At 40.4% G+C, this 19864-nt stretch overlaps 1 protein-coding gene across 6 annotated transcripts in view; it reads right to left on the bottom strand.

Annotated features, from left to right (window-relative positions):
• Positions 1–19864, bottom strand: part of RNF38 (ring finger protein 38) — a 144487-nt gene that overhangs the window by 32249 nt on the left and 92374 nt on the right. Inside the window, exons 1-2 of one of the 6 annotated variants that reach the window (XM_044265353.1) lie at positions 19144–19249; positions 10502–10651 (exon numbers count right to left, since the gene is read on the bottom strand). The exons of 1 other annotated variant lie outside the window; for it this stretch is intronic. The gene's annotated coding sequence lies outside the window, so the exon portion shown is untranslated. Of the gene's footprint in view, positions 1–8825; positions 8960–10501; positions 10652–19143; positions 19250–19864 lie in introns of those variants that run through there. 4 more of the 6 variants (XM_044265351.1, XM_044265352.1, XM_044265349.1 and 1 more) reach the window with 4 other exon arrangements.

Below are 19864 nucleotides of genomic sequence, written 5' to 3'. Positions count from 1 at the left end.
TGGTGCTATTAAAAATATGCTTGTTTTTAGGGGCACCTGGGTGGCTGAGTCAGTTAAGTGGCTGCCTGCTGCTCATGAGGGTCATGATCCCAGGATCCTGGAATGGAGCCCCGCAGCGGGATCCCTGCTCAGAGGAAAGCCTGGTTCTCCCTCTCCCTGATGCTCTGCCTACTTATGCTCTGTATCCCTCTATCAAATAAGTAAATTTTAAAAAAAGTTTTTTTTAAAGATATGCTTGTTTTTGGGCACCTGGGTGGCTCAGTGGGTTAAAGCCTCTGCCTTTGGCTCAGGTCATGATCCCAGGGTTCTGGGATTGAGTCCCTCATTGGGCTCTCTGCTCAGCAGGGAGCCTGCTTCCCCTTCTGTCTCTGCCTACTTGGATCTCTCTCTGTGTGTCAAATAAATAAAATCTTTTTAAAAAATAAAAAATTTTTTAAATGCTTTTTGCCCTTTGATTTTAGGGGAAAAAATCAGTTATGCTCTAATAATCCTAAAACTTAAAAAAATAAGCAATGAAACATAGGTATTTTGATTTTAAAAAGCCGACTGATGAAGACCTGGCAAACTCATACATACACACAAACACTAGACACAAGCACTAGAAGTGATCTCAGTTGGTAAAACAAATCTGACTTTTTAAACTACTAAATGCTAGCAAACAATCTGATCATTAGCCTTCATATATATCCTCTACTGAAAGCTTAAAGCAAGCTAAGATATGGAACTCTGAATTTTAACTGCTCCAAAAGGAGGGGGATGGTACAGACCCACAAAAATGACCCGAAGAAGCACTTAGGTGATCAATCTTTACATATTTTCAGTGATGTTAATGAACCTCTTCTTATTTTACAACAAATGAATTGTTTTTAAAGAGATAAGCAAAGGTGCCTAGGAAAGTTTCTCTTCTTTTTGAGCTGTGATAGGTTCACGTTAGGCAGTATGAGCTCTTCATTAGTACTAGGGTAGTAAGTCTTCCTTTTTTACTCAAAGTAACAGAAAACCAAAATGGGTATTTAAAGACAGGGGAAAAAATAAAAAAGACAGGGAAATAATAGTAAGTTTACTATATACAACATGATTTCATCACATTCCTCCTCAATTTTAGTACTCTAAGGAACTCCAAAAATACCCTGTTTCCAGAAAAAAGAGGGAATAACCTACAAAGAAAAAGAATTACATTAGTATGGGACTTTGCTCAGCAAAAAAAAAAAAAAAAGATGCTAAAAATGCTTGAGGGAAGGGCTGCCTGGGGTGGCTCAGGTGGTTAAGCATCTGCCTTCGACTCAGGTCATGATCCCAGGGTCCTGGGATGGAGCTCCGCATTTGACTGCCTGCTTGGCAGGAAACCTGCTTCTCCCTCATCCACCTCCTCTGCTTGTGTTCCTACTCTTGCCGTCTGTCTCTCTCTCTCTCTGTCAATTAAATAGATAAAGTCTTTAAGAAATGAAAAAATGTATTGTATTTATTTATTTGAGAGAGAGCATGAGAACAGGGTGAGGGGCAGAGGGAGCAGCACACACCTCACCAAGTAGGGAGCCTTATGCGGGTGGGGGGGGGGGGCTTCCTCCTGGGACTCCAGAAACATGACCTGAACAGGAAGCAGCAGCTTAATTCAGGCACCCCAAGAACTTAAGCACATGGTTTTTCTGTTGCAGGCAGTATAAAAAGTAATCAGAGTCTAGAAAAAACAAAGATGAGAACAAATCTGTATCATTCTGTCACCTAATGCATTCTTTGAGTAGAACAGGTAGAAGATGTAATTACGTCTCCTCCACAGGCCAACATGCTACTAGGTTCTGCAATGACTATAGAGATACTCCTAACATGATGAAGAATGTTTACTGGTTTTCAATTTTATAATCAACCTAGACAAAGCATGGAAGATCACCATTGTAGTTATGGGGGTAGAGGGAGAAAGTATTCTAAACTTAATAAGGACTTCTGTTTTGACAAAATCATGGACCAAATATGAAAATCATAACAGAGTAACACCCAGGAATAATGGCTTACATACAACAAAAATAGGTTTTAAAGATTTTATTTATTTATTTGAGAGAGAGACACACAACAAGAGAGGAAACACAAGCAGGGAGACTAGCAGAGGGAAAGCAGACTTCCCACGGAGCACGAAGCCCAATACGGGGCTCGATCCCAGGACGCTGGGATCATGACCTGAGCCAAAGGCAGATGCTTAACGACTGAGCCACCCAGGCGCCCCCGGAATAGGTTTTAAATGCAATGCTGAGGGGCGCCTGGGTGGCTCAGTGGGCTAAAGCCTCTGCTTTCAGCTCAGGTCACGATCCCAGGATCCTGGGTTCGAACCCTGCATCGGGCTAACTGCTCAGCAGGGAGCCTGCTTCCCCTCCTCTCTCTCTCTGCCTGCCTTTCTGCCTACTTGTGATCTCTCTGTGTCAAATAAATAAATAAAATCTTAAAAAAAAATGCAATGATGAACTCAGAATAAAGGAAAAATTACCAAGGACCAAAAACAAAGAGGAAAACTGAAAGCCAGGATTGTTTTTGTTTTGTTTTCTTAATCTTGGGGCAGGACACAGAAGATACAGCTTTATCACTCACTCAGAGCCTTGCATAGGACCAAAATTTCCAAAGTACTATATTTGCAATAAAGGGAAGACTAGATAGGCCCGTGGCTGACTTAGTCGGTAGAACATGGGACTCTTGATCTCAAGGTTGTGAGTTTGAGCTCCATGATAAACACAGAGTCTACTTAAAATTAAAAATAAATAAATAAAATGGGAAGGCAAGAAAAATCTCACTGGTATGGAGAATAAGAAAACATATCTACTCTGTCTGGACTGGGAGCTGGAAAAGAGGATCTCTCCCCTGAGAATTCAAACCACAGATTAGCTCTTCACACCAAGTTTAGTGTTCAATTTTTTCATTACCCATATTGCCTGTGAACTTCTAAGCAGTGCAGTGGCTCAGTGAGTTGGGCTTCTGCCTTCGGCTCGGGTAGTGATTTTGGGGTCCTGGGATCAAGCCCCACATCGGGCTCTCTGCTCAGCAGGGAGCCTGCTTCCCCCCTCTCTCTGCCTGCCTCTCTGCCTACTTGTGATCTCTCTCTCTCTCTCAAATAAATAAATAAAATATTTTTTAAAAAAAGAATATAGAAACTGGTTCAGAATTATACTACCATAAGGACTCCTGACCGAGGTAAATGCACAGCAGAATCTGGAGTGCTACTTCCTTTAACCCGGCCAGTGGTTGTTACACTTCTGCACGTGTCAGAACCACGAGGTTCTTGGGCCCACAAATCTTCATTTCTAAAAGGATCTTGGGTGATGCTTGCTACACCTGGCCTGGGGCTATGCTTTGAGAACCACAAAGACAAGTTAAGGGACTCTCTTAGGAAAAATCCCTAAAGATAAACCCTCCATAAGAGAAATTTGCTTTTTCAGGATGCCTGGTGGCTCAGTCAGTTCAGTGTCCAGTTTTTTCCCCCCACCCCCTTAAGAGAGAGAGAGAAAGAAGGAAGTGGGCCGAGGGAAAAGAAAGAATCTTAAGCAAGCTAGATGCTTTAACCAACTGAGTTGCCCAGGCATCCCCAATGTCTGACTCTTGATTTCAGCTCAGGTCATGATCTCAGAGTCTTGAAATCAAGTCCCACACTGGGCTCTACACTGGGCAAGGAGCCTGCTTAAGATTCTCTCCCTCTCCCTCTGTCCCTCCCACCAACTCACTTTTTCTCTCAAAAGAAAATAATTTTAAAAAATAATAAACACTCAGACCTTCTCCACTTGCCTTAACTATCTCAGGCAAACAATAAAATTTCTCATTTCACAACTAAGAAACAAATGTTAAATTTAAATGACCGAGAGAGAGAAAACACTGAATTCCATTCATTTTACATAACAGATGTTAAAGTACCTAGAAAACTAAAACACTCCATATAAAGCAAGTTGGTAATAAAGAATAACCATCAAGACAAACTTGGTTTTTTTTGTTTGTTTTTTGCAAAGGAAGGATATTAGCAGGGGGAAAGCAGGAAATTAAGTTTCATATTTGAATCACACAATATGACTTATAAAATGATTTCTATATATTCTTTCATTTAGTCCTCCACAACCTGAAGTTCTTTGTTTAAACTATATCTACACTGATGTGTTTAAACTTTGTTTAAACTGTATCTACACTGATATGTTTCTATTAGTTAAGACTAACCGAAGACAGCTGAATGATTACACTGCCCTTGAATGACACAATGCATAGTCCTGTTTCACATTTCACATTGGACTTCAATTTTCTAACACACAGCTCTGATATTCCCCAGCTCAAAAGATTACAGAATAAAATCTAAACTCATACCAGACTAAAACCACATTTTCCTGGGATGTTATCTTACACACAGAGCGGGGAGAAAAAGGGGTGCCTGGGTGGCTCACTGGGTTAAAGCCTCTGCCTTCTGCTCAGGCCATGATCCCAGGGTCCTGGGATCGAGCCCCACATTGGGCTCTCTGCTCAACAGGTAGGCTGCTTCCCTTCCCCTCTCTCTGCATGCCTGTCTACTTGTAATCTCTGTCAAACAAAATATATAAAATCTTTTTAAAGATTTTATTTTATTTATTTGAGAGAGAGACAGTGAGAGAGAGCACGAGTGAGGAGAAGGTCAGAGAGCGAAGCAGACTCCCCATGGAGCCGGGAGCCCGATGTGGGACTCGATCCCGGGACTCCAGGATCACGCCCTGAGCCGAAGGCAGTCGTCCAACCAACTGCGCCACCCAGGCGTCCCTATAAAATCTTTTTAAAAGGGGGAGTGGGGGAAAGGCTTTGAATATTGTGTTTTCAAAAGCATGCATTTAAAAAAAAAAAAACCCAGAAGTCTGCCTTTTTTATATGATCCCAGTTTGTGGTATTTTTTCTTTTCTTTTCTTAAAAAGATTTTATTTATTTATTTGACACAAAGAGAGAAATCACAAGTAGGCAGAGAGGCAGGCAGGGGGGTGGGGGGAGCAGGCTCTCCGCTAAGCAGAGAAAGCCTGATGCGGGGCTCAATCCAGGACCCTGAGACCATGACCCAAGCTGAAGGCAAAGGCTTAACCTTCTAAGACACCCAGGTGCCCCCCAGTTTTTGTATTTTCATGGAAGGCCAAAAAATAGTTTTTTATGTGCACTGAGTGCTTAGAAAGGTACTCCAGTGGTATAGCATTGCAGTCTCATCATGAACAGAATCTAACATTGTGTGAAAATATAATGTTACTATCACTGGCCATAACTGGCAGTCCATCTTCTAGGCCTCCCTAAGGGAGTTTAGGGATGCCTACATGGCTAAAGTTTGAATGACATATGAATATCCTATTAACTAAGGAGACTCCATGCCCAGCGTGGAGGCCAATGCAGGGCCTGAACTCACAACCCTGAGATCAAGACCTGAGCTGAGATTAAGAGTTGGAACACTTAACTGACTGAACCACAAAGTCATCCCTTTCTTAATTTTTAATTACACAAAATACTACTGGTTCACAAAAACTTATTTACCTTGATGTTGTAATTTGTTTCTAAATGGTATATTAATTTCACCAGAGCACTAGATTTTATGCATCATGAATCTGTAACTATAATAATTTTAAGCTGTAAAGACAAATCAATGATTAAAATAAAAAACCTGAAGCATAAACATAAAAACAATGAAAATGGAGAAGATATTAAGAACAACCTGAAATCAAGAGATCCCTCTGAGATACCTCTGAGATGGAGCTGTTCTGCAGACAGCTGAAGATCAGAGACTAGAAGTTTGTTTCTAGTATACAGATAGATGGTAGGTTAATGAAGTTACAGGCATGGACAGAGTTTCCCCAAATAATTTATACATAGAAAGGGAAGCCCAATATTCAATTCTTAATACTTTATGCTGAGCAGCTAATGAAAGGAAAGTGAAATGTCATGAGAAAAGCCAGTAGAATGGAGTTTTAAAGACTCAACTGAGAGGTCCCATAAGACGGGGACTGAAAAACATCCACCATGTTTAAAAACAAACAGCCCACTGACATGGAGCTATTTCTCTTTAATACGATTTAGTATCTATTATGGCATATTGTCCCTTATAACAATTTTCAAAAAATTTTCTCCCGTCTTTTTTTTTGAAAATTGGTCTTATGAATTTAGGATAACTCTGAATTTAGGATAACTAGAAGAATTTTATGATGGTTTCTAAAATCATAAAATTCTTCTAGTTTGGCTGAAATTTTTATTAAGTCTCTAACTTTGCTGGAGGTTTTTTTTTTTTTTTTTTTTTACAACAGTCTTCTCTTTCAGAAACCAGTCTATTTCTGTGTATAAATTATAAAAATTTCAATCGCCTACTTAACTTTCATAAATTTACAAAATGAAGTAACACACAGCTATCATTAGGACACACACACATATACCCCGAAATCAAGAGTTGTGCTTGACATGAAATCGAAATTCTCCACAATGTACCTGTTTTATGAAAGCACCCTAATTCGATCACAATCAATGAATTGGTTGATAGCACAGAAACTAATAATTTCAAAACTATAAGGGGTAGACAGCAGAGACAAGAGGGAATCTTTCTGGGAGACGAATTTGTTCTACTATCTTGATTGTGGCAGTAGCTCCACATCTGTATGCGTTTGTCAAAAGTCACAAACCTGTACTTACAAGAATGAATTTTACTAAATGTTAATTATACTTTAAATTTCTAGAACAATTATACGGGGTGTTTTGATTCTAATGTTAAATATAGACTTATTTTAATAGAGATGCAAATGTGCTTATATCTATACCTCTTCTGTGCAAAAATCCAGAATAATAAATACACAAAGCCGTCACTTTTACGGAAATTAAAGTATCAATTGAGGGGCACCTGGGAGGCTCAGTCAGTTGAGCATCTGCCTTGGCTCTGGTCATGATCCCAGGGTCTGGGATCAAGCCCCTCACTGGGCTCCTTGTTCAGTAGGGAGTCTGCTTCTCCCTCCCCCTCTTCGGCCCCTGCCCACCCTTGGTGTTCCCTCGCTCTCAAATGAAATCTTTAAAAAAAAATAAATAAATAAAATCAACTGATATCAACCAAGAAACACATATAAGAATATTCATGGCAACAATGCTTGTAGTAATAGTAAAAAAAACTGTGAACTACTAGATATGTCCATCAAAAAGAGCATGCAATGGGCGCCTGGGTGGCTCAGTGGGTTAAGCCGCTGCCTTCGGCTCAGGTCATGGTCTCAGGGTCCTGGGATCGAGTCCCGCATCCGGCTCCCTGCTCAGCAGGGAGCCTGCTTCCTCCTCTCTCTCTCTGCCTATTTGTGATCTCTCTCTGTCAAATAAATAAATAAAATCTTTTAAAAAAAAAAAAAAGCATGCAAATTCTGAGTAACATGAACGTCAGCATATCCATATTAAATGAAATACTGAAAGGAAAATGAGTCAACTACATGGCAGCATGCACCAACAATGCTGACTCTCAAAATGACAAAAATACAATGTTTGATACTATTTATATTAAGTTCAGAAACTAAACAGTATAGTATTGAGGGATACTGCATGTAGTGAAACCACTTAGAGAAGCGAGGGGTATTAAACACAAAATTCAGAATTTATTTGTGTGTGTGTGTGTTTCAAGATTTCATTTATTTATTTGACAGAGAGAGAGATCACAGGTAGGCAGAGAGAGGGGGGCAAGAGAGGGGCAAGCTCTCTGCTTGGCACAGAGCCTGATGCAGGGATTGATCTCAGGACCCTGAGATCATGACCTGAGCCAAAGGCAGAGGCTTAACCCACTGAGCCACCCAGGCACCCCCAAAATTCAGTCTTACCCAAGGCACAGGTATGGGACAGCAAGAAGATGTAAAAGGTCATTTGAATATTTCTAAAGTATTGGTAATGGCTGTCTTAGGATAGATGGTGTTTTTTAAATTATACATGTGTCTGTTGGGCGCCTAGGTGGCTCAGTGGGTTAAGCCTCTGCCTTCAGCTCAGGTCATGATCTTAGGGTCATGGGATAGAGTCCTGCATCGGGTTCTCTGCTTGGCATGGAGCCTGCTTCATCCTCTTTCTCTGCCTGCCTCTCTGCCTACTTGAAATCTCTCTCTCTGTCAAATAAATAAATAAATCTATAAATTATACATGTGTCTGCTTTATACTTTATAACTTTCATATATGAAATATTTTATAATTTTGAAAATTAGAAAAACATGCAAATTTTGAAAGATTGAGTAATATAAAATTTAAAATGTAAAATTTATGAGTAATATAAAATAAGCAAAGTACAAAGATCTTTAATAAACAAGAACAAATATAACTACATTTGAGCTATAACAAATACAGCTCAAAAACAGATGAGGTTTTTGTTCAAAGATGACTGGTCGTTGGAAACAGGGATCCCAGAGAGTATCAAACACCTTCCTTCTTCTCTATGACCATCCCACTTACTGGATGCATACTTAATTCCCATGCTTGGGGGGGAAGGGATCTTTTTTTTTTTTTTTTTAAAAAAAAAAAAAACAAAACAAAACTCCTACACAAGATTGCAGGGAAATAATACCTCTAAGGAGAAACTGGTTTCAGCTAAAATAAGGGAATAAAGAGGATGCTTTAAGGGGAAAAAAAATGCAAGAAAGAGGTAGATGAATCTATTTCAAATGAAGTTTTCCAAGGGGAAGGAAAGCAGAAAAGGCTGGGAGGGAAGGAACTTGGGGGACAGCCAAGAAATGAAAACCTTACACATAAAAAGAGTAACTCACAGGATAAGAAATGTATACATTTCTCCCTTTCATGTGGCAACTAAGTTTTCTTAGAATGAGAGAAATATAACAAGAAATCATACCTGATTGTACTATCAGAATTACCTGAAGGTATGTGACAGTATCTCAAAGGGGATGTGTGAAGGATTTACTTTGCTTCATGTGCAACAGTGTGGTAGGTGAGGAAGTGGGCAGAGAAAAATCTCCAGTCTTCCCTGGGAGCCAAGTACACTGAGGGCCTTGTTTTAAAGTTAGAAAAAAGTAAAATGTAAGTTTAACTAGGGCTATAAATAAAAATTTGACAATAATACCTTTCACCTTTCTACAACACTCAAATGGAACTGGCTGTTTTGTTCAAAACATATGTTTAAATCTATTGCATATGCCAACAACTCCTTGAGTTTGAAGTTAATATTGAGTTAATGTCTCAGACTCAAAGTATGGAAAACAAAGAAAACATCAAATAACTGTTTACTGGTGGCAGCAGTGAAAGCAGTAAGTCAGTTATCTTCCTTAGCTCCACTGGTTTACTACTGAATGTCAAGCTATTACAGACCAATCCTGTATCAAAAATAGTAATCAATATTCCATTTAATTCAATACAGATAACTACGTCTCTTAACATATACTGTACTATTTACAGAAATATCTGTTATCTAAAGGTGGTATGTTATAGTAGACAAAAATAGCAAAAGGTGAATCTGAGTCTCTGCCACTAACTAGCTCTGTAACTGGGCATCTCAGAGAGCTTTTCTGAGCCTATTTCTTCATCTGGAAAACCATCCATGACTGGGTTATTATCAGGAGGATTAAAAACAAAGGAGACAATGCATGCAAAGGGGAAAACCTGGCACAAACTGCAACAAGGAATATCACATTGAAGAGCCATGGATCACCTACAAAGCTATTCTCAGAAATTTCATATCTCCAATTTAACGTATCACAAACAAGCATTTCTTTCAGAACTAGTCCTAAGCCCCAACCTACCACTCCTACACAAAGAGAAAATGAGCTGGTTCTATCAAAAAGTCCAAGCTTTGGTTAGGGGCTCTCACTACTTCAGATTTGTATACACATATACAAATCTATGCCTTGGTCCACAACCCTAATATTCAGAAGCAACTGTTTAACTACTTTTCTTTTGGTAATACTAATACTGACTTCCATTACTAAAACATGCTTCTCCAGAAACAATGGGCTGGAAATTGAGTTGCCAGTAATTTATGTGAGCAAATCCTAGCAATCTTGTGAATAAACTAATGATAGTCCCTGCCTTAACTTACTTTCATTTTATATATAATAACAAAAATTTCAATCACATTTTACCTACAGGTATCAAAAGTGATAGAAGACAAGCTACCATGTTCTTTTTGAAATACACATCACTATCAAACTCTGAGCACTAAGCAAGTAAACAGTGATGGCTTTAAAAAATATCTTGCATGCTTCCATTTTTCCATTACCACACAACTTCATGTTCTGTAATATCTTCTACTTTCCTATGGAACTTGGGCTATTAAGACAAGTGATTAAGACCAAAAGATCAAAAAACAAGAATATTAAGTGGTCAAATGATAAACAGCAACTCAAGAAAGGACAAACATTCTTCAGAAAAGCTGGCTGAAAAGTTATGTTGAAGAAGTCCTCTAAGAAGAATACTTATTCCCATATACAACAGAAAAGAAGATATTGAGAAATCTGTCTTAAGCCTTCCTAGAGACAACCTAAAATGTATCTGTGACTTTCAGCCCTATGTATGGAAAGGGTAAATATATAAGAACCTGGAAGAAAGCTTTGAAGTGAGCATCCTCTTGAACGGTAGTATTCTGATCACTTGGGAGGAGAGGGAACAGGCTCTGAAGTCTCACCCTTTCACAAATCACCTTGTTAGGATGGCCAGGTAGAGGTGCTGAATTGGCCCCGGGAGATATCTGGGAAAAAGAGGGAGAAGAAAAGGATAGTTCATGGCTAGCTGCACCAATGTGGAGAATCATGTCTACGAAGGACAGTCTGGATTTTCTAGGTATTTGTGTTAGCAGAGACTGGAAAGAAACTAAAAATTAATCTTAAACATGAAAACAAATAAAGGATGGTAAAGGCTGCCTCTGGCAACAGATCTCTCTTATAGAAACGTTTTTAAAAGACAAAACAGCACTGCTCAAAAATGCAAGGTCCTTCCTATGTTTCCCATAATAATATCTATTAATATCTTTTCTGTTGGTATTAATTCTAAAGTTCTAAAGGACAGATGAGACTTCATGTTAAGAAAACCTGAGGTAAAATCATGTATTAAGTACAAAAAGATTACTGTCCATTTTCACTAAGATTAATAATTTTTCATTGTTTTTTAATTAACCTTCTGTATGATCTTGCAAAGAAGACAAGATATTTCAGAACATTTGTAGCAAACCTTCTAAAAGGACCATAGGTATAAAAAAAGAAGAGTCTGTGGACATCTCAGCTCTATTCAACACAAACCTAGTGATCTTAAGAATAAAGGATAAGATCATAAGACCCCAAGCAAATGACTGCATGTTTTATATGCTTGACTTGACTACAGGTCAATCCCCTTTAACTTGTGTGTAATATAAACTTAAATCTACAGCATTTTTAATCCTGGACATCAGGAGCATCACTTGTACCACTGTGCTGTGGACTGAACTACCCTTGGGAGTTAAGGTTTGTGAACTTGCTTACATTGAAGACCATGTGCTTTAAACCACGTGTCTGGTTTTCAGTTTCACTGTCTCATTCATTCCTTTACATGTAAATGTCTATTCTGTGACAAGCACTGAATTAAGAAGATAGGCATGGTTTCCCACTTTCAAGAAGTGTATGCTATGAAAAAGAAACAAAAGCAAATCACTGTACAATATACAGAGTATCACCTTTCTATGATAATGCTAGGCACTGGATGCTACACAGAGGTAACTGGCAAAAGACAGTAGTGTAGTCAAGAAACTGCAAAATGTTCAGTTTGGCTATCCAGTCCAGAAGTAACCAGAGAGGAAGGCAGAGACAGACGTTAAGTGGCACGCTAATTATATTAATAATACTTCTATAATAACCTTCCTTAGCCCCTTTATAAATTGTTTCTTGTTTGCCATGAGCCTGGTAAATAGATAACGAGGCCTGGGGTTAATATATCAAGCTATATTCATTAATATGTAAGACTATTATTTTCAAACACCTTCCTAGGAGTAAAAACAAATCACTTGAGAGCCGTTAACTTTAGAATTCATTACTACTGCTACATAAAGTATCTTCAACATGAGCTAAAGCTTATCTCTGCACTACAAGTATGAAAGTGCTAATATTCTTTACCACGATGAAGTATGAAGTGCAGAATCAAGGAATATTTACTGATTGCCTCCTCCAAGTCAAGAGTCGTTAGGAAAGAAGACAAAATACAGATCCTGCCCTCAAGGAGCTTATTCTACTTAAGGGGGAGGGTGGGTAGCAAAGCAGCCAAATAGGATGTTGTTTTAAATGCCCGGATACAGGACTTTTGAGTTTATCTGAAGACATGCAGAAAGATTTCATAAGAAGAAGTGTATTTCACATTCCTGACTCCTCACTCAATCTAAGGAGTTCTTTTACCACTTTAAAGCAAATCTCTTCTCTTAAAACAGTCTGTTCCTGGGCGCCTGGATGGCTCAGTGGCTTACGCCACTGCCTTCGGTTCAGGTCATGATCTCGGGGTCCCACATCGGGCTCTCTGCTCAGCAGGGAGCCTGCTTCCCCCTCTCTCTGTCTGCCTCTCTGCCTACTTATGATCTCTCTCTGTCAAATAAATAAATAAAATCTTTAAAAAGAACAAACAAAAAAAAAAGTCTGTTCCTTTATGTAAGTTTCATATTATTTTTGTAATCTTGAACTTATAATTTGCAAGGTACCTTTGAAAGTGCTTTAGAAAGCTCACCCGTCTTCAACAATCATACCTGAAGCAGTCTGCATGAGCAGCACACTCTGTAACTGCTAGCGTAGTGGCTAGCTTGGCAAACAAGAGATCAGGGAGTCAGGTTTCCTCTCCTTAATTCTTTGTTCCTTTGAAAACTTAAGATTTCAATCATATATATGAAAGAAAACAAAAACAAAACTCTGGCAAACCCTGGCCCTTATGCTCATAAATCAGTTTTCAGGCATATTCCTCTCCTACCCACAACAATTTCTTTCGGTCAAAAGCTCCATTTGACTATAAAAAGGAGGACAAAAAATACAATGGAAAAAAGCCATATTCAAATGCTGTGGTTAATAAAAAACCAGGACATAATGACAGATGGGCTTGAAACCAGGTGCGCCCACTGGGTAAAATCAAATATAGTAATTTTGTGTGTCCATGTAAGGCAGAATTCTAAGAAGGCTTCCAAGATTCCCACCTCTGGTACACATCTCCTGTATAATCCCTCCCTCCACGGTGTGTAGGCAGGACTACAGAGGGAGTGGACTTCATTTTCATGGTAAGGTTAAATTATATAACTGATCATATGAACCCATTCACTGAAGTGAAGGAATATAAGTGTAATTAAAATCCCAAGTCAGTTGATTTTCAAGTTAATCAGTGTAAGCCTGACTTAGAGAAAACTCTTAAAAGACTTACTTGACCCTTCCTGAAGAGATTCTTCTGTTGGCCCTGCAGGTCACCACTACTGTGTCAGAAGGCATACGAACAGGGCCATGTGGCAGAGACATGAGGACACTCTCCAGGAGCTGAGAGAGTCACCAGCTGACAGCTAGCTAGAAAATGGGGGACTTCAGTCTTAAAATTACAAGAACCATATTGAACCAACAACCGGTGAGCTTGGAAGAGGACATCAAACCTCTCACGACATCGCAGCACCAGACAGGTAAAATCCCTAACACAGGGCCCTGCAGCTTAACCCCATGTAAACTGTGACTTAAGAGATTCATGTTTTAAGGTACTAAATGTGTGGTAATTTGTTATACACAAGAGAAAGCTAGTATGGCCTGTATTTATCAAACAGAATGGAAATTGCTGTACCACACACCTGAAGAAAGTTTCTTCTCCAGAATTTTAGCTGTATTAATTTGATGAAGAGCTTGTTTATCATCAAAATAGAAATTAAGACATTTTTATCTAAGCAAAATCTGGCAATAGCTAACTTCATGCTAGGAACTGAACTGGCTCTTTCATCTCTACACACCGAAAGTCAGGTTTAACTGACTTGCTTAAAGCCACATATCCTGGGCACCTGGCTCAGAGGGTTAAGGCTCTGCCTTTGGCTCAGGTCATGATCTCAGGGTCCTGAGATAGAGCCCCACATCAAGCTCTCTGCTCAGCAGGGAGCCTGCTTCCCCCACCCCCCGCCTGCCTGCCTCTCTGCCTACTTGTGATCGCTGTCAAATAAATAAAATCTTTAAAAGGGGGGGGGGCCACATATCTCATGCATACCAGAGCCATAATTTGAAGTTAAGTCTATCTGGCTCTAAAATTCACGCTCAACCCACTAAAACACCTTTAAGACTTTTATTTTATTTTAAGATTTTATTTATTTATTTGACAGAGAGAAATCACAAGACAGAGAGGCAGGCAGAGAGAGGGAGGGAAGCAGGCTCCCTGCTGAGCAGAGAACCCGATGCGGGACTCGATCCCAGAACCCAGAGATCATGACCTGAGCCTAACATTCTTAGGGCACTTGGCTGGCTCAGTTAGAAGAATGTGTGACTCTTGATCTCGGGGTTTTGAGTTCGAGTCCCATGTTGGGTGCAGAGATTACTTTTTTAAAAAATTACAATAAAGGAGCATTCTTTTTTGTAATCTAACTGATTATAAAAAACTATTCCACAAAGTCTATTTAAAGCTAATTTAAGTACTCAAAAAGTACTTCCTTGTAAATTATTTCTGATCTAACTCTCTACTTTCCTCAATCTTCCTCATTTAAAATTACTTAAGGTATACCATATCTGGAAACTGATACAACTGTATTCTTCTCTAACCTGACAACTGTTGAACATTATGAAGGTAACAGTTAACTTCAGTCTCTGTTCAGAATTCAACCTATGTTTAAAAAGTCCTGCCAAGAAAACATCCCTGAAAGCTGATTAATCTGCAACTCCCCACACTTCATTTTTAATATCTATTTACATATTAACTGTATGATTAATTCACCTAGCATAACTGAGAAAAGCACCTGTTTTACAAGACTAAAGTTACAGAAAAGTTAAACCTTTTAAGCACTAATATGATACTATTTTAGGCCATCTTTTGTGTAATGTGGCCTTTCCCTGTGTGGTAAGCCATAATATAACCAACAATTTAACCTCTGTCTTGAAAAGTCTAATTATTATCAGTCATGGTGCTAAAAATAACATAGGACTTAGGTCCAGATATTGTCCCAGAACTCGCTTCCTCCAAAATCACTTCTGACAGCAGCTTCCTTCTCATCCATCGTTCATTTACATTTTTCTCATAAAGGTGAGGTAGAGAGTATGTAGGTACATGACCTCTAGGACAACATTTCTTCAAAATAAACCGCTATAAGGCCAAATAGTCTTCTCCAAAACCACCACATTACTTGGGGGGAGAAAAAAAAAAAAAAAAAAGTTGTTCATTGTTACTAGCAGCATACCAATTGGTCAAAAGCACTCAAGTCACAGCCTATTAGAAGAGGGGGGAAAAAACCAAAACAACCAAAATAGAAGATGACGAGTCAGATGTTTAGTGTTGACACCTCCAAGTCTTCCTCGTTTTCCTAAAAAACGAAAAGGTCAAATCCAAATTATCTAAAAATCCACATATTCTCACTGCTTCCACGATGGCAATGTTAATCTCCTGGAAAGTAATCAAGTAGATTTTATTAATTATTTGAACAGTCTGAATCAGTAATCTTTCATCTGATAAATCCTCAGGTTATATGCCAATATGTGAATACCCCCAAAATAAGGGGAAAGCTCCATGCACAAATATGTTCATCACAGTACCAACAATTTAAAAAGGGAACTAGAGAGGTGCCTGGGTGGCTCAGCCATTAAGCAGCTGCCTTCGGCTCAGATCATGATCTTGGGAGTCATGGGCTGGAGCCCCACACAGGGCTCCTTGCTCAGCAGGAAGCCAGCTTCTCCCTCTTCCCCTCCCCCTGCTTGTGTTCCCTGTCTTGCTGTCCCTCTCTGTGTCACATAAATAAATAAAATCTTTAAAAATAAAATAAAATGGGAACTAGAAGTAACCTAATGTTTAACAAATAAATATTTGCTAAGTAAAATAATGGTAACATGCTTGATAGATCATCATGCAGCCTTAAACCATGTAAGAACTGGTACTATCTACTGAAGGAGGATCACTGCTGTTCAGCACTGGGACAATCACTTTTTAAAACAAACTCTTATTTCCATTTCTGAGTTAAGGCAAACAAGGTTTGCCTTTCATGTCTTTCTGGGAGCACAAGTGAAAGAGGTTTGGTGAAAAATAGTTGAAAGGTTCCACCATCCTTTCCCTAATCCCACAGTCCCATAAATTAATCAGAAGGGGGCAGGGGTGTGTATGCAACTAAGGAGGTCTTCAACCTTAACAGTAACTGAGAAGGTGGAACATAAAGGCTTGAAAAAATAAGAAGTACAGAGTATTTTAATGTGGTTTTTTTTCTTTCTCTTTCACATCTAGATATGCCTGCACACGGATTCTCCCAGCAAGGAAGTACATCTAAAATAATTTTATTTAGGCTGGTAACTTCTTAGCACAATTAAGATTATCTATTATTGCAATTAAAATGACCTCTTTAAGATTTCAAGATTTATCTCTAAAAATTACACAGATTTGGAAGTGTCTAGACTATAACCAGGCCAAATCAGTATGAAAGATGTATATACATAAATATACATGTATTTGAAAAGATAAAATGTGACCAAGCTCTTTACAATTCTTATTAAATAAAATTCATAATTAATTCAAATATTTTGCATAATTAATTCAAATGTCTACTATGTACTAGATGCTGTGAATATATGGGGAAAAAGAAATTATTCTTGCCCTCAAAGAGATCAGTCTTACAAGGGGCAATTCAACAAGAACTAAACGAGAACAGTGCCCTCTAATAGAGAGCAGAGAAAGAAAGGTGCTGAAGTCCTTAAGAAAGGAACATGAGGGGCGCCTGGGTGGCTCAGTGGGTTAAGCCACTGCTTTCAGCTCAGGTCATGATCTCAGAGTCCTGGGATCGAGCCCCACATCGGGCTCTCTGCTCAGCAGGGAGCCTGCTTCCTCCTCTCTCTGGGCCTGCCTCTCTGCCTGCTTGTGATCTCCGTCTGTCAAATAAATAAATAAAATCTTTAAAAAAAAAAACAAAGGGGAACATGAAATGAAATAATAAGGGCTGGGGGAAAAAATTATACTGCAAATGGTCCCTCTTCCTTTATTTGCTCAAATTTCTTACTTTTTAATTTTCTATACAGAATTAAAGCATTTGCTTCATCTCCTCCACAAAGGCAGTCACTTCAAGAATTTAACATTTGCTGAATGAATGAACTAGACCAAAACTACACTTAAATGTGTATATGAACTAGACCAAAACTACACTTAAATGTGTATACTCTCTCCAGAGAAAAATAAAGCTATGAGTTAACCAAAGCAGAAAAGTGAAAACACATGCCTGATGTATGTGGTTAATAGAAAAATAACCTAAAAACTAGTAAATACACGCAGACATAACACAAACACTAGCAAAGTGAATTACAAAATGAAGGTGGCCTAAATAAAACCAGGACAGCAGAGAGAGAAATAGATGGAACAGACAAGAAGACAAAGACAATCTTGACCAAAAATCTTTCCATACAAACCATCTGAGATTTTTATTCAAGGATTTCTCATCCATACTTCCCACCCACAACCTTGAAAAAAAAAAGTAAAAATGAACACAGATTAAGTATGGCAATCTAATTAAAAGTTCATCCAAAGCTGTTGGCAGAGAGACAAGAGATCTACACTCCACATTATGATGCTAACAGATTCAGTCACATCTAACTATATGTCTATGCCATCTTATGTCTACCCTCCCTCAAAAGTCAGGTTCTCAACATTTACTCAGATTAATACTTGCAAACTTAGTTCAGCTATAAAAACAGGATGGGTACGTAAACCTCAACAAATACAGAGACAAATTACCTTCCAGTATCGGAGAAGATTATCACAGGTGGAAGGACCACGGACCTCATTTACATCCAACTTTCATATTTTGCAGATGAAGCCCTGTGGCCCACAAGGCCAGTTTGTGGCAAAATTTATTTAACTATTGATTTAAAGTCTACCAAATCTCTTAAGAGTTAAGTCTCACAGAAAATTATAGAACTGAACTTAAAAACGAACTCCTGCAGTGAGTAGATTTAAGATTTAGTAAAAGAAACATTACTCCACTAAGTTTACAAGCTAGCAAGAAATGGAGAAAGGAGTATGTGAAGAGATACAATTCTCATTTAAAAATCCAGTTAGTAATTTCATCTTTTAACTGCAACTATGTCCCAACTGTACTGTAACTCATCTAACACCTATATTTGGTCTCGTATTGTTATTTCTATATAAGTCCCAGTTCTTCCTTTCCAGTATGTTGTCTGAAGACAGGAAAAATTTTACTTTGCTCCCAACTGTCCTTAGATTTTTATAAAGTTTTGATTTCACAAAAACTGTGCGAATGTATTTTTATTTTGAGCCTAGTTACCAGGGCTGCTTGCTATTTAAAGAACTGAAATAAATGTATTAACAACAGCACCTGTAATCAAGGTCAAACACGATCCCAAAAAGGTCTGCAATTCTAACATAACAACCTGATTATGAGTTGCATACACTTAAATTTTCAAAGTTAAGTGCGCCACGTACGAGAAGGCAATCACATGATGCCAGCAATGACATATGTTAAGTATTCATTGCTATTTACGGTGGAAGAATTAGCATACCCAACTTCTGTAGCACAAAGAAGAAACTATGTCTCTTACAGGTCCTAGACACGGAAACAAAAACTTTATTTTCTTTAGCTCTCAATAATTTGAAAAATTCCTGGCTCAAAACCAACCTCTCTCATTCTTCAGCCCTGAAAAGAAGAACTTCCATCCCCTGAGAACAAAACGCAGCCTGTCCAGAAACCCGAAGAACAGAAGGACGCGAAAGGACCCTTCCGAACGGGTTCCGCGTTCTCCTGGGTGACATCATCTCACCTGCGCCTCGGCAAAACAGGAGAGAGCGCGCGAGAGAAACCATCTGCCAGGCAACCGCGGGCCGGCGATCCCGCTGGCTGCACCCACACCTCCACGCCGCCGCTACGGGAACAAAGAGCGCCCGGCTGCCGGGCCGCGCCCCGCCAAGCACCGGGCAACCACACCTCCTCCTTGTTGCCGGGAGCGGCCCCCGAAGGCTCCCAACGGCCTGCGACTCGGTCCGTCCCGCCCTCACGCGGGAACCAACGACCGCAGCGGCCAGTACCTGCGAGGAGAGGCTCCGCCCTGCGGGGCTGCTCCCGCGGCTCCCTGCCGGGCCGCCGCCTCCTATTGTGACCGCTCGCCCAGCCAGCGGCCAGCTCGCCAGCTCCGCCGTCCCCGGGCCTCCTCACCCCCGGAACCCGGGCTCCGACCGAGGCGCTGTCACGGCGCTTCCTTCCTCCCGGCACCATCACACGGGCCGCGCCAGGAAACAGCTGCACACTCAGAGCTGACAGAGTCCGCTAACGCCTCGGGGGCTGCATCCTCTGCGCCCCCGGGCCCTAACAGCCGGGGCCGCGGCACCGTCCCGCCCCGCCGCACCCCACCTCTGTGCTCGCGAACACAGCGTGCCGCGCCGGCGCACTACCCTCCGCTGCGCGCGCAGGCGACGCCCCTCGGCGCCAGGCCGCAGGATGCGCGAGCACGCGGCACTCCCACTTCTCTGTTCGAGGTCGCTGCCCGCCTCCCCACCTCGTCCCCCGACAGGAACAAACCTAGCGAGCACAAAGCGCGACGCCACCAGACGCTCCGCCCCTTTCCCCCAGGCTCGGCTCCGCGCGCCGAGCCCCCTTTGTTTCCACCCCGCGGGGGAGGGGGAGGGGCGGGGAGGCGCTGCGCGCGTCCGGGCGCGCTACTGGGACTAGTTCCGGCAACAGAGCAGGTCGCACAGCGCCCCTGCGCAGCCCCGCCCCGGCCCGCCTCTCTACCCAGGCGCCCAGCAAGGC

Source organism: Neovison vison, chromosome 9 (assembly GCF_020171115.1).
Source record: "Neovison vison isolate M4711 chromosome 9, ASM_NN_V1, whole genome shotgun sequence".
Classification (NCBI taxonomy): Eukaryota; Metazoa; Chordata; class Mammalia; order Carnivora; family Mustelidae; genus Neogale; species Neogale vison.
Note: the sequence above shows the minus strand (reverse complement) of the source record. Positions and strands in the feature narration are given on the sequence as shown.